Genomic DNA, 12,062 nt, shown 5'->3' on the forward strand with positions numbered 1-12,062 from the left:
GTTTTGTTTTTTTGTCTTATCTAAGAAAGGGAGGTAGCAGATAACACAGGAAGATAATGCTTCCCTGGAGGAAACTCATACTTGATGTACTAAAGAACCCAAGCTGGGGAGAACAGGCCTTAGGAGTGAGCCTCCTGCTGTGATTTTGTTAAATCAACGCAGTATAAGACTACCTTCTAAATATTTCTATCTGCACTCATAGGTTAGTGCAGCTCTCAGTCTTTGTCAGAGAGTATCTGTGTAGAGACTCACAACTGGTCAGAGTACCCGAGAACCAGTGTCTGTGGCGCGCTTAGTCATAATGGAGCATCGGTGCCCTATCTTCTTCTCCGTCGAAGGCTCAGGGAACATTGTGAAATAGGGGAATGGAAAGGGCAAGTGTCGGGGAAGGTGGAGGTGAACTAGTGTCCTCTGACATTGCCATCATGAGCTGACAGCCACTATGGTTGCCCGCACAAGATCTCCACAAGATCAAGCCAGTCAGCACTCCAGTACGGATGGAGGAGAGGCACATGAGCTCCCCGACCCAGCTGAGAAGTTATTGGCAGTTCATGGCTGCCTGTAGTGAGAAGGTAAGTTTGCTTTAGACATGGGACCCTTGGTAGATGGCTCCTCCTTCATTCATACATGGGCAGTGCCAACTGGATTCAGTGGGTTGTTTCGTGTGCTTTTCGTTAAGAGAACACGAAGTCGCGAGGGAACATGGAGGGCATCTGGGAGAAGCTAAGGGAGAGAGGGTGAATGCAATCCTAATTCTCAAAGAGTAAATAAAAATGAATGTGTTCTTTTTAGAGAGTAAGATAATCCTGCTTAGAAATATCTTGTGGATGGATTTGACAATCTTTAAATCTAAATACAGAAAAGGTAACACTGAGCTGAAATAGTCAGATTCTAAACTTTTCCATCAAAGGTAAATCGAGAGGCAAGGGGCTTTTGGCTACATGATGAAACAAGAGTTAGATGCCAGCATTTACAGTGATTTGATGAAAGCCTTTATTAATATTTTCTGTGTTGGCTGAAGGGAAATGAGCAGCTGAGAGCACACTAAATAAGAAAACACCAGTGATGCACTGCACATCTTTAATTAGCGCTAATGGTGCTATGTAATTAATTCAATTTGCCATCCCTTCTTCAGCCGAAACATTTCTTCCCTGCAGTTTCCACAAGATGCTGGAAACGGGTCCTGAACTTCTGCAAGGTTTGTTGCTTCTCTTCCTGACAGTGACTAGGCCACGTGAATGCACACTGCCTTCTGCTCTGATAAGCTGGGGTCACACACAGGCTATCCTTTCTGGGTTGGTTTGTCTGTGTCCTGCGTGTGCTTGTTTGTGTGTGCGGGTACATACACTTAGAGGCTCGAGATCAATTTCAGATATCTTTCTCCATTGTGCTCCACCTTATTCATTTAGTTAGTGTATTTGTATGCATGAATGTGTGTGGTGTGTACGCATGCATGTATAACCTGTGTGCTTGTGTGTGTGGGGGCATGTGTGCACACATTTACTCTCGCACATGCACATGTGAGGGGTGGCTGGAAGACAGAAGGTGTCTCCATCACTTGCCCTTCATATTGAGGCAGGGCCTCTCACTTGAACTCAAGGATATTTTCATATAGTCTGGGTACCCAGCTTGTCTGGGCATAGTCTGTCTCTCCCTCCTGAGTGCTGGGATGACTGGAGGCCTGCTCCATACATGGCATGACATTATATGAATGCTCTCTCAGCACACACTTTACCCATTGAGACACCTCCCCAGCCCTGCCCTTTGTGCATATGAGCATAGGAGAGAGCCAGAAAAGGATTATAGGGAGTTACCTAGTATTGGCACTCCTCTACAGGAGCAGCAAGTGTTCTTAACCCCAATGCTGGGCTTACAGATACGCCCCTCCAACAGTCAACTTTTTACGTGGGTGCTGGGGCTTTGAACTCAGATCCTTACACTTGCCTGGCAGATACTTACACGCTGAGCCATCTCCCGAAGCCTCACCTCGCTAGTCTTTTACATAAGAGTTCCCAGATCATTTGGAAATTTGAAGTCAATGTTTTCCCCCCTTCTTGTTGGCCTAGCTCAGCAGAATCCTTGAAAGCTCTATTCCCAAGACCCATGGCTCTTCTGTCGTAACCCTGTCCCTGAAAGTTCAAGTCCAGATACAGAGACTGGGGACTGCTTATTCCTCTCCCTCCTCCTGCCTTCTATCCTGCCGTGTAATTAGCACTTCTCAAGAGACCTTGCTTCCTGCTACTTATTTCCTCCTCTGTCCCCTGTCATATTTCAAGGTGAGTTATCTGCAAACTGTCAACCCTCATGCTCTGATGTAACTCATGTGACGTTGGATGGCCCCTTTGATCAGGGACTTCAGCTAAGACACAAAGACACAGGCGGTGACTATTTTTTGGAAATGTCAGAGAAAATATCTTATATACTTAGGATCGCAAAGCAAGGGCACGGATTGGATTACATGCACCACTAAGGTGAACTAGAAGATGAAATTCTGGAAGGGTGAGAAAGAAAATAACTACAAAGCAAGACAGAAGCCAACCTCTGCATAAGGCCAAGAGTCAAGGTCCTGGACTGAAGTTGGCTATCATCAGTGCCACGTGAGGCAGATGCACAGGGGTGTGTGCTGGGTTTCACAGCAGTGTTCCCTGCTGATGGAACATTGACCTTTGGAAGCGTAGATGACAATCAGATCTGATATCACTGTTCTCTGGGAAAGTCATGTCTATTTCATAATCCAAGTGCTAAAAGCGGAAGCCATTGTGCCAAGGCCAGAGCTGTCACTCTCTACTCTTCTATAGGAATTAGAAGTTTCCCCCTTAGCCAGGCGATGGAGGCACACACCTTTAATCCCACCACTTGGGAGGCAGAGCAGGTGGATTTCTGAGTTTGAGGCCAGCCTGGTCTACAAAGTGAGCTCCAGGACAGCCAATGTTCTACACAGAGAAACCCTGTCTTGAAAAAAGAAGTTTCCCCCTGCCCAGGCAGCCCACTTTCTAACACACAGGCCACACGTTGGGTCTGCCGTCCTCTGCCAAGTACTTTTAAGCAGCAAAAACATCCCATCGCCTTGTGTAGCAGCCTTGCCCGTGCCCCATAGAATCTCTTCCCTTGGCTTGTTATTGCTCTCAGTATACAATTTACATTTCATATTTTAGCTTCATTTTCTTCTTCTTCTCTCTTCTGGAACTCTGAGGAGGCAAACGGGAGACATTCATGAGCGTGGGAGGATTGCTTTGTTTTGTTTGCTTGCTCCCCCCCCCCCCCCCCCGCGAGGGAGTCGAACCCAGGAAGGACCTCACTTAAGCCAAACATTCTCCACAACTGAGCAACAACCCCAGCTCCTTTTTGTGTCTCTTAACATCCTTTTTATGTTTTTCTTCACTATGTGTCCTGCATTCTGTATTCTTTCTCCAAATCTCTATTCCACTTCACTAATTCTCTCACTGGCCATGCCTAATACAGTGCTGAGCATGCCCATTGAGCCCCCTGTTACAATCACCGAGTTTCCTCTTTATGTTATCATTAGAAATATATCTTCTCTCTTATGTTTGCTTTTTTTTTTTAAAGATTTATTTATTTTATTTGCATGAGTATACTGTAGCTGTACAGATGGCCATGAGCCATCATGTGGCTGCTGGGAATTGAACTCAGGACAGCCCCGCTTGCTCCAACATAATTCACTGTAGCTGTCTTCAGATGCACCAGAAGAGGGTGTCAGATCTCATTACCGGTGGTTGTGAGCCACCATGTGGTTGCTGGGATCCGAACTCAGGAACTTCAGAAGAGCAGTCAGTGCTCTTACCCGCTGAACCATCTCACCAGCCCACAAAGAGCTGCAGAACTTCTTTTTTTGTTGTTGTTTTGATTTTTTTCAAGACAAGGTTTCTGTAGACCAGGCTGGCCTTGAACTCAGAAATCGGCCTGCCTCTGTCTCCCAAGTGCTGGGACTAAAGGCGTGCGGCCACTACTTCCCGGCTTTTTAATTCTCAAACTTACCTATTTGTTTATTGATTTAATTTTGATTACAGGTTTCTTTTTTAAAAAATAATTTTTGGATAATTTTAGGACTGAGGGTCTATTATGCCTTTTTTTCCCCCTCTTCCTTCTTTTTCACTCTGAAGAACCCAGTCTCCTTGGTTGTTCGATTGCTGATTCATTCCTGAGAACTATGCTTTTTACTTAGGGAGTAGCTTGGGGGAATTGTGTGAGATACAAGCTGCTGAGTTCCCAACAGTCCTACTGGTCTGGGACAACTTGAAATAAGTTTCTGGCTTAAGATCTTCTAGATTATTCAGGATTTATGTTGTGAGCTTCAGCTGAGGATGTACAAGGCGATTTATTTCCAGTATAGTGTCTCTGAGCCAGGAGTTTAGTGCCCCCTTGGCCTTTTCAGACCCATCAGACTTCCTTTAAGGGTACATAAATTTCTGGTTCATCATTAGATATTATAAGGATGGAGCCCTGCAGAATCTCAACTTCATAGGTAGAATCTCAACTTCATAGGTAGATGACCTTCTTTAGACTTCCGCCTACTAGTACTCCATTATCATGCCAACTCTTAAATGGTTTCAAGGGTTTTTTTTAAGCCATGTGTTGTGAGCTAGGTTAATTGTAGTTGTTTGTAACAAGATGGCCCATCAGAGCCTCTAGCTTACTTCAGCACTGGGAATAGAGGTCTTATGGGGAGGTAATCGAGGTCAGGCTACCCATCTCAGCTGTACTCAGTCTGTCTCTCTGTAAAATGGAGAAGTAACCGTGCTTAAAGGACAACTGTGAAACAGCTAAGAGAGAATGCAGCTCGATGTCTGGACCCCAGACCATCAGAAACACTCTGGAGTCTACCCGGCTTTCTGAGCATGCTATCAACTCCCACCTATCAGCTGCTCTTGCTCTGTGTGTCTATTTTAGAGCTTTTGTGTCCTAGTTAGGCTGTGATCCGTGGGGAGCGAGGGCTGGTGTCGGCCTACTAACTTCATAGCCCTCCTTGCTACCTTGTGACTCAGCGAGTTAGGTATTCACCAAGCATCGTGAATAAACATGCGTGTTCAGAGGCTGGGGTGGTATCCCAGTGGATAAAGCACTTGGCATACAAGTGTAAGGAGCAAAGTTTGGACCCCCAGAACCCACATAAAAGCTGGGCAGATGTGGCAGCCTTTTGTACTCCCAGCACTTGGGAGACACAGAGGAGGCCAGGGCTAGACTATAGACTAGCTGGAACTGGTGAATGCCAGGTTGAGCCAGAGACCCTGCTCGTTAATAAAATAGAGAGTAATTGAAGAAAACACTTAATGTCAACTGCAGGCCTATATACATGTGCACATGTACCCCACACACATATGAACACGCACATATACATACACACATGCATGCAACATACACATAAACATACATACCAAAGAGAGAGAGAGAAAGAGAGAGAAAGAGAGAGAAAGAGAGAGAGAGAGAGAGAGAGAGAGATCACAAGCAGGATATGGATATTTCTTGGTAGGAGAAATCTTAATGGGTAATTCCCAATGTGATTGTTAACTTTTTGTTGTTTGTTGTTGTTGTTTTGAACATTTTATTGATTCTTTGTGAATTTGACATCATGCACCCCAATTTTGTATCTGCCCTCTGCCCTTGCAACCTTTAATTAAACAATTAATTAATTTTTAAAATCTCATCGTGGAAGCATACTGTATATCACATAGTATAACCTTTTGTCCACACATTTTTTTACTTGCAAATGTTCATTGCAATGAGTCCTTGGCCTCGGGCTTCTGCTACACTATCAGTACTGGATCCTTACCAGGACCCCTCTGGGATATCCTGTTGTTACTGTCTGTCCTAGAGATCCTGCCGCTTTGGACTGGCCCCTTCACATGCTCCAGCAGTTCATAGATGGGGTAGATGTTGGGGTGGGCCAGCTCAAAGCCCTGACTCTGGGCCTGGGGGGGAGGGTAGCAGAGTTGGTCAGCTGGGCAGCTCGCGCTGGCCAGGTAAGGTTCAGGGCTCATTCTCCCACGCTCATGAGAGACCCTTAGTTTTGGGGTGTCCACTTGACTTGCCATAGGACCCCTTGAGAAGAGGGTCTCAAGGAGCAATCGAGTAGAAATACTTGGCCTGCAGGCAAGCTTGCAAGGGATTTTCTTAGATGAGATCATTGAAATAAGAAGACCCACTGTGAACATGGGTGGCATAATTCCCGCCCCCCCCACCCCCTCACCCCCAGCTGAATCCTAGCTCAAGGGAGGGTAGAGAAAGCAAGCTGGGCATCTGAATGTGTGCATCTCTTCTCTTTTTCTGCTCTTTACTGGAGATGTGACTAGATGCTTCAACTCACGGTCACCCTGACTTCCTGCAATGACAAACTGTAACCTAGAACCGTGAGCCAAATAGATCTTTACCAACCCACACATCCCGGTTAACCTTTGTCAGAATATTTTATCATGGCAATGGCAATGGCAATGGACATGAAACCCTAATTACATAAGTTTGGAGATCGGTCCAGGGCAAAGATACCCACTGTCTACCTCAGCTTCCTTTCCTGTCAGTGGGAATAATAGCACTGTCTGTGAGGTAGCTGTGAATGTAAGATAAGAACAGGTCTATAAAGCTCTCAGTGCCGTGGCCAGAGTGTGGGGGAGCTCGGCGACCTCCGGCTGCAGATACTGAGAATGTGGGGCAGAGAGCCATCTGGTAAAAGAAGAATGTGGTGCCGTCCTTATTTCAGAAAATATGTGTGACATGGTGTTTAGATGAAATCCAGGAATAGGCTTCAATGCGTCTTCCCGCTTAGCATTTAACTACACAAATGTACACAGTTACACAGAGCGCCCCATGTCCCACTTCTCTCTGCCTTTTGATTTACATAGAGAGGAATGGCTTATAAACATTTGTCATGAGTCACCAGAGCAAAGTGGGAAAAATGTGTCCAGCGGAATGGCAGGAAGGAGATTAATCTCTGAGGCTGAGAATCCTTACTGCCAGGCATCTGGGGAAATAAAATCCAAATGGCTCTGTGGAAAACACAGGCTTGCCTTGAGTGTCAGCCTCCTATAAGCAGTCAGAAGCATATAGATCTAGGTTTTGGGTGTTTTTTATTCGTGATGAACTTAGCATAATTTCCGATGTTGCCTTTACTCCCTGTAGCTGACTTACAGGCTGTATATCAGGTGTGTGGCACAGGTATGCTATGGAAATAAGTTTTAACCTCGAGTATATATTTCAGGCCGCTGTTTCTTTCCCACATGAAACAAAGAAGAAAGATAATGTTATAAAACGAGTACCAGTCCCCTCTGTGGAAGCTGGTATGGGGGGAGGGGAGGAAGGGTTAGATGACTGGAAATAAATTTCAATAAAACCAACCGAAAACATCTTTTGTTCCTATTGGAATAATGCCTCCACACTGTGTCAGCCAGCTTGGGGCAGCAGTTTTAGCTGCCAGGATGCTGTCAGTCAGAGCTGAAAGGAGAAGAGGCATGTATGCCTCTATTTGCATAATTTTTTAAAAGGTTAGCTTAAATCAGGGAATTATCATAGCCTAACCAAGTGAGAACTAGGAGTTCTTAAAATTAATTGACAGGCCTTTGCACCAAACTATCCATACGAATCACATAGTGAATTTTAAAAGTCTGACAGAATAGAATATTCTGGTTGTTGTTTTATCTTGTTTCTTTTTAGTTTTTTTTTTTTTTCCAGATTGCTGTAACATGCTTTTGAAAACTGAGAACTGGAGCATGGGTCTAGCTTCTTGATATTGAGGAGTCGCTCTGAATAGCACTTGGGATAAGGAAAGTGTGTTGTTACTGTCTCAGATTCACAGATAGGTAAACCAGGGCCTAAATCATTCAAGGGTTTGTTTGAGGTCTAGGTCTATCACTGCTCAATGAATAAGTACAATAGACGACTCTGAGGAAAGAAAAGGTCCCTCAGCTCCCTCCTTCCTCTTCCAATAAACAAGCAATATACTATCCGTTCTCAGACCTGGGAAAGATAGCAGATGTCAGATAGGAATGAGAAAACAAAAGCCTGTTGTCCCTGTCTGTGTCCTCTGAATTTCCGAGTCAATGTCCTTTCCCCTTAAGGCTTGTTTGGTGGTGGTTTGAATGAGAATGGCCCCTTGTAGGCTTACAGGCTCGTTGGAGGACTACATCACCAAGAGCCAGATTTGAGGTTTCAAAAAGGCCTTGGCATTCTCAATTAGCCTCGTGCTTGTGGATCAAGATGTGAGCTCTCAGTTACTGCTCCAGCACCATGCCAGCCTGCTGCCCTGTGCTCCATCAGAATGGTCCTGACTCATCTTCTGTAAGCCCCAAATAAACTCTTTCTCTTATAGGTTGCCTTGACAATGGTTTCTTATCACAGCAATAGAAATAGTAACAAAGAAAACAACCATCTTGTCCCTGGCTTCCAGGACTACACTTCCACTACCACTATGTGGTAGTGGTACACATCACCTCCTAGGATGTATGGTTGAGCCAAAGTGGGTTTTTCCACCCCAGAAGATGCTTATCTTTCAGGCATATTTTTTTTAAGATTTATTTTTATTTATTTTATGTGAGTACACTGTAGCTGTACAGATGGTCGTGAGCTATCATGTGTGTGGCTGCTGTTGATCTCTGGACCTGTGCCGGCCCCACACGCTCTGGTGTAATTTACTGCAGCTGTCTTTAGACACACCAAAAGAGGGCGTCTGATCTCATTACTGGTGATTGTGAGCCACCAGGTAGTTGCTGGGATCCGAACTCAGGACCTTCGGAAGAGCAGTCAGTGCTCTTACCTGCTGAGCCATCTCGCCAGCCCCTCCTTCAGGCATATTGTACTAGTTTTCTACTCTTGTGAATAAAATACCTGATGATAACAACTTAAGAAGAGGATGGTTTAACTCAGTTTAAGGGGGAATAGTCTTTGACGGTAGTGAAGAAAGCAGGGCCCCTTGCGCTCCATCAGAGAGCCTGAGCAGAGGTAGAACTGGCTTGAACTCTCAAGCCTCACCTGCTAAGTCTGACAGCTAGGTCTCATGCCTGTAATGATCATCTCAAAACAGTGTCAGAGTCTGGAATCAAGTATTCAAATGAAGAACAGAAATATCCGTCATGGAGTAAGAGGTCCAAATTCCCTTTGCCATCATGGAGTCAGAGGGCCAAATTGCCTTTGCCTGCACATCTCTCTCCCTGTTGTTATATAACTGTTCCCTCTTTTTTCTTTTCCCTTTTCTTGTCTCTTCCCTCTTGCCTTTTCTCTTCTCGTCTCCTTCCCCTTTTTAGGTACAGTGTACAGGGTCTTGCTATGTAGCCCAGCGTTGGACAAACATAAATTCTGATAGTTCTGTTTCAGCCTTCCTTGTGTGAAATCACCATGCCTGACCTGTCCCTTTAAAGGTCTAGAAAAAGTCTCCTTCAGATTAGCTTCACTCTCCATGAAGCGCTTTGACAAGGTGGGGCTCCTCAAATAGGTGTCGGCTCTCTGTTTATGAGTTGGGTGTCTGCCCACCTTGTCACATTTTCTTCACCTCCTCCCTGCCCTCTCAGTCCCCCTGTCCCAGGCTCTGGTATATCTGAGGCATCGCTTCAGTGCTGGTCTCCCACAATCCGCCCTCTCGCTTCATCCTGCTTCATCTATCTGAAGCTGGATTGGGTGAGACTGGGCCTGGAATTTGTGACTGGAAATGGGGCTTTATGAACCGGAACTGTGGGAAGACTGACATGGGACAGACAATAAGCAGGAGAGAGGCTGAGTCTGTGATGTGCTGGAGAGCCCATAATGTTGGGGTTTGCTGGAGCATTCTCTTGTTGCCATGAAGTATGTGCCCTTAGGTAAGGACTGAGGGCTATGTAAATAGTCTGATGCCAACACAGCATCAATTAAGGAAGAGCCTGCTTATCATGGAACCCAAAAGACAGTGGGAGTTTTTATGTTGGCAAACCCAAGTTTGGAGAAAGGACCCAACACTAAAAAGCTCTTCATAGGGTCACACATACTGGTGGCAAGAGGTGGCTTGGGTGCCTGGCACACGAGCTCCAGGAACTGTTGGAGAATGAGTGTATCCATATAGTTATACTGATTAGACAGAGATGGACACATTCATGATGTGGACCATACTGAACTCAGCTTGCCTGCATCCTGTTCTTGGCTGAGCTGGATTTTCAACATCTATGGGCCTGCATTTTCTTACTTAAATACTATCTACTGTAGAGAGTAAATGTGCTTGCGATTATTTTACACCAAAATGTATTAAGTACCCCGTGTGTGGATTTTTCTACTTGGTATACAACTAGTAAAAGATATTTATGAAAATTTTAACAAAAGACAAAGAAGCTTTCTTTGACTATACAATCTATATTTCACTGGAAATTCCCAGCATGGGATGTAAAGATGATTAATATTATTTATGACCCTAGAAAAATATTTTCTGAAAAATCAATATATTGAATATAAGCGCTGGGCGGTGGTGGTGCCCACCTTTAATCCCAGCACTTAGGAGGCAGAGGCAGGCAGATTTCTGAGTTCAAGGCTACCTGGTCTACTGAGTGAGTTCCAGGACAGCCAAGGCTATACAGAGAAACCCTGTCTCAAAAAACAAAACAAAACAAAACAAAAAACAAAAAACAAAATATAAGCAATATATTGAATATAAGTTTCTAGTTATATTTCCAATGAGTTTTCAGTTTAAGAAAATTAACAGCAAATGTGCTATATGACATCAGCCTGCTTATCTGAATATTTAATTAAGTAGAAGGTCAAATTTGAGCATCATGTAATTGAAAATGTAGTCTTATTCTAAAATCAGTGAAAAATTGGAGTGGAAACAAGGCATGACATCAGAACTGGGCCTAATGGCAGAGGTCTCTAATCCCAGAGGCCTAGCAGAGGCAGAGGCAGCCCAGGGCCCACTTGGCTACAGAGTAAGTTCAAGGTCAGCTGGGATAGCTCAGTGAAATCCTAAAAATGTCATAAGAAAACTTGATACTTGGTAACCTAATTAAAAAATAAAATTTAACAGGGGCCCCACCTGGGGGTAGATAAGAGGCTTCCAGAGTCACGGGTTCTAGTCTCATTTCTGTCGAAAAGCAATTTAGAGGGGAAAGAGGCTGTTTGGCTTACAAGTCTAGGTTATAGGGCATCCTTTAAAGAATGACATCATTTAAAGAAGTCAAGGGAGGAATCCGAGACAGCTACTCACACTGAGGCAAAGGGGAGAGCAGAGAGAGGACGAATGCATGCAAGCGAAGTACTCAGCTAGTTTTCTTGTAGAAAGCTATACGATTCCTACAGAGTCCAGGATCCCCAAACTAAGTGTTGCTGAAACTTCCCTCCCAGAAAGAGACCTAAGAGACGCTGGCTGCTCTCTTAAGGTCCCAACAGCAAACCAAGGCACAACTCTACCAAAGTTCAGTCTGAGAACCAATGTGTTTATCGGGCTTCCTCACAAGGTGTAGGTGAGCGGCTTCCTTAGAGGAATGTGGGTGCTCCTCCTTCTAACAGGCTTATTCTTTTTCATCTAAATCCTGTGGTCCCTCCCAGCAACCCCCCTCCAACCTCCATGACCACATGCAGTTAGAGCCCTATTGTATCCAACTGGTTGGGACAGGAGGCCGGATACTCAGGCGAGGGTCCTCTCCACCTCCTTCTCACAGTCAACAAGCCCAGCCATGATGATCTTTGGTAAGCAGGTCCAACTGGACTCCTGAAGATGGCCCCAGTTTGGCTCAGAAGACAGTCCTGTACAGTGCCAGGGATTGACAGTCTTCCACTCTCACACTGAGTCGTCCCATATCGACTAAGGCAACTAAAACAATTAGCATGGGGCTGGAGAGATGGCTCAGTGGGTAAGAGCACTGACTGCTCTCCCAAAGGTCCTGAGTTCAAATCCCAGCAACCACATGGTGGCTCACAACCATCCATAATGAGATCTCACACCCTCTTCTGGGGTGTCCGAAGACAGCTACAGTGTACTTACATATAATAAATAAATAAATAAATCTTTGGGCTGGAGCGAGCGGGGCTGGAGCAAGAAGAAAAAGTGTATGGAGACAGCTACAGTGTGCTTACATATAATAAGTAAAATAAATCTTGAAAAA

Source organism: Mastomys coucha, unplaced genomic scaffold (assembly GCF_008632895.1).
Source record: "Mastomys coucha isolate ucsf_1 unplaced genomic scaffold, UCSF_Mcou_1 pScaffold13, whole genome shotgun sequence".
Lineage (NCBI taxonomy): Eukaryota > Metazoa > Chordata > Mammalia > Rodentia > Muridae > Mastomys > Mastomys coucha.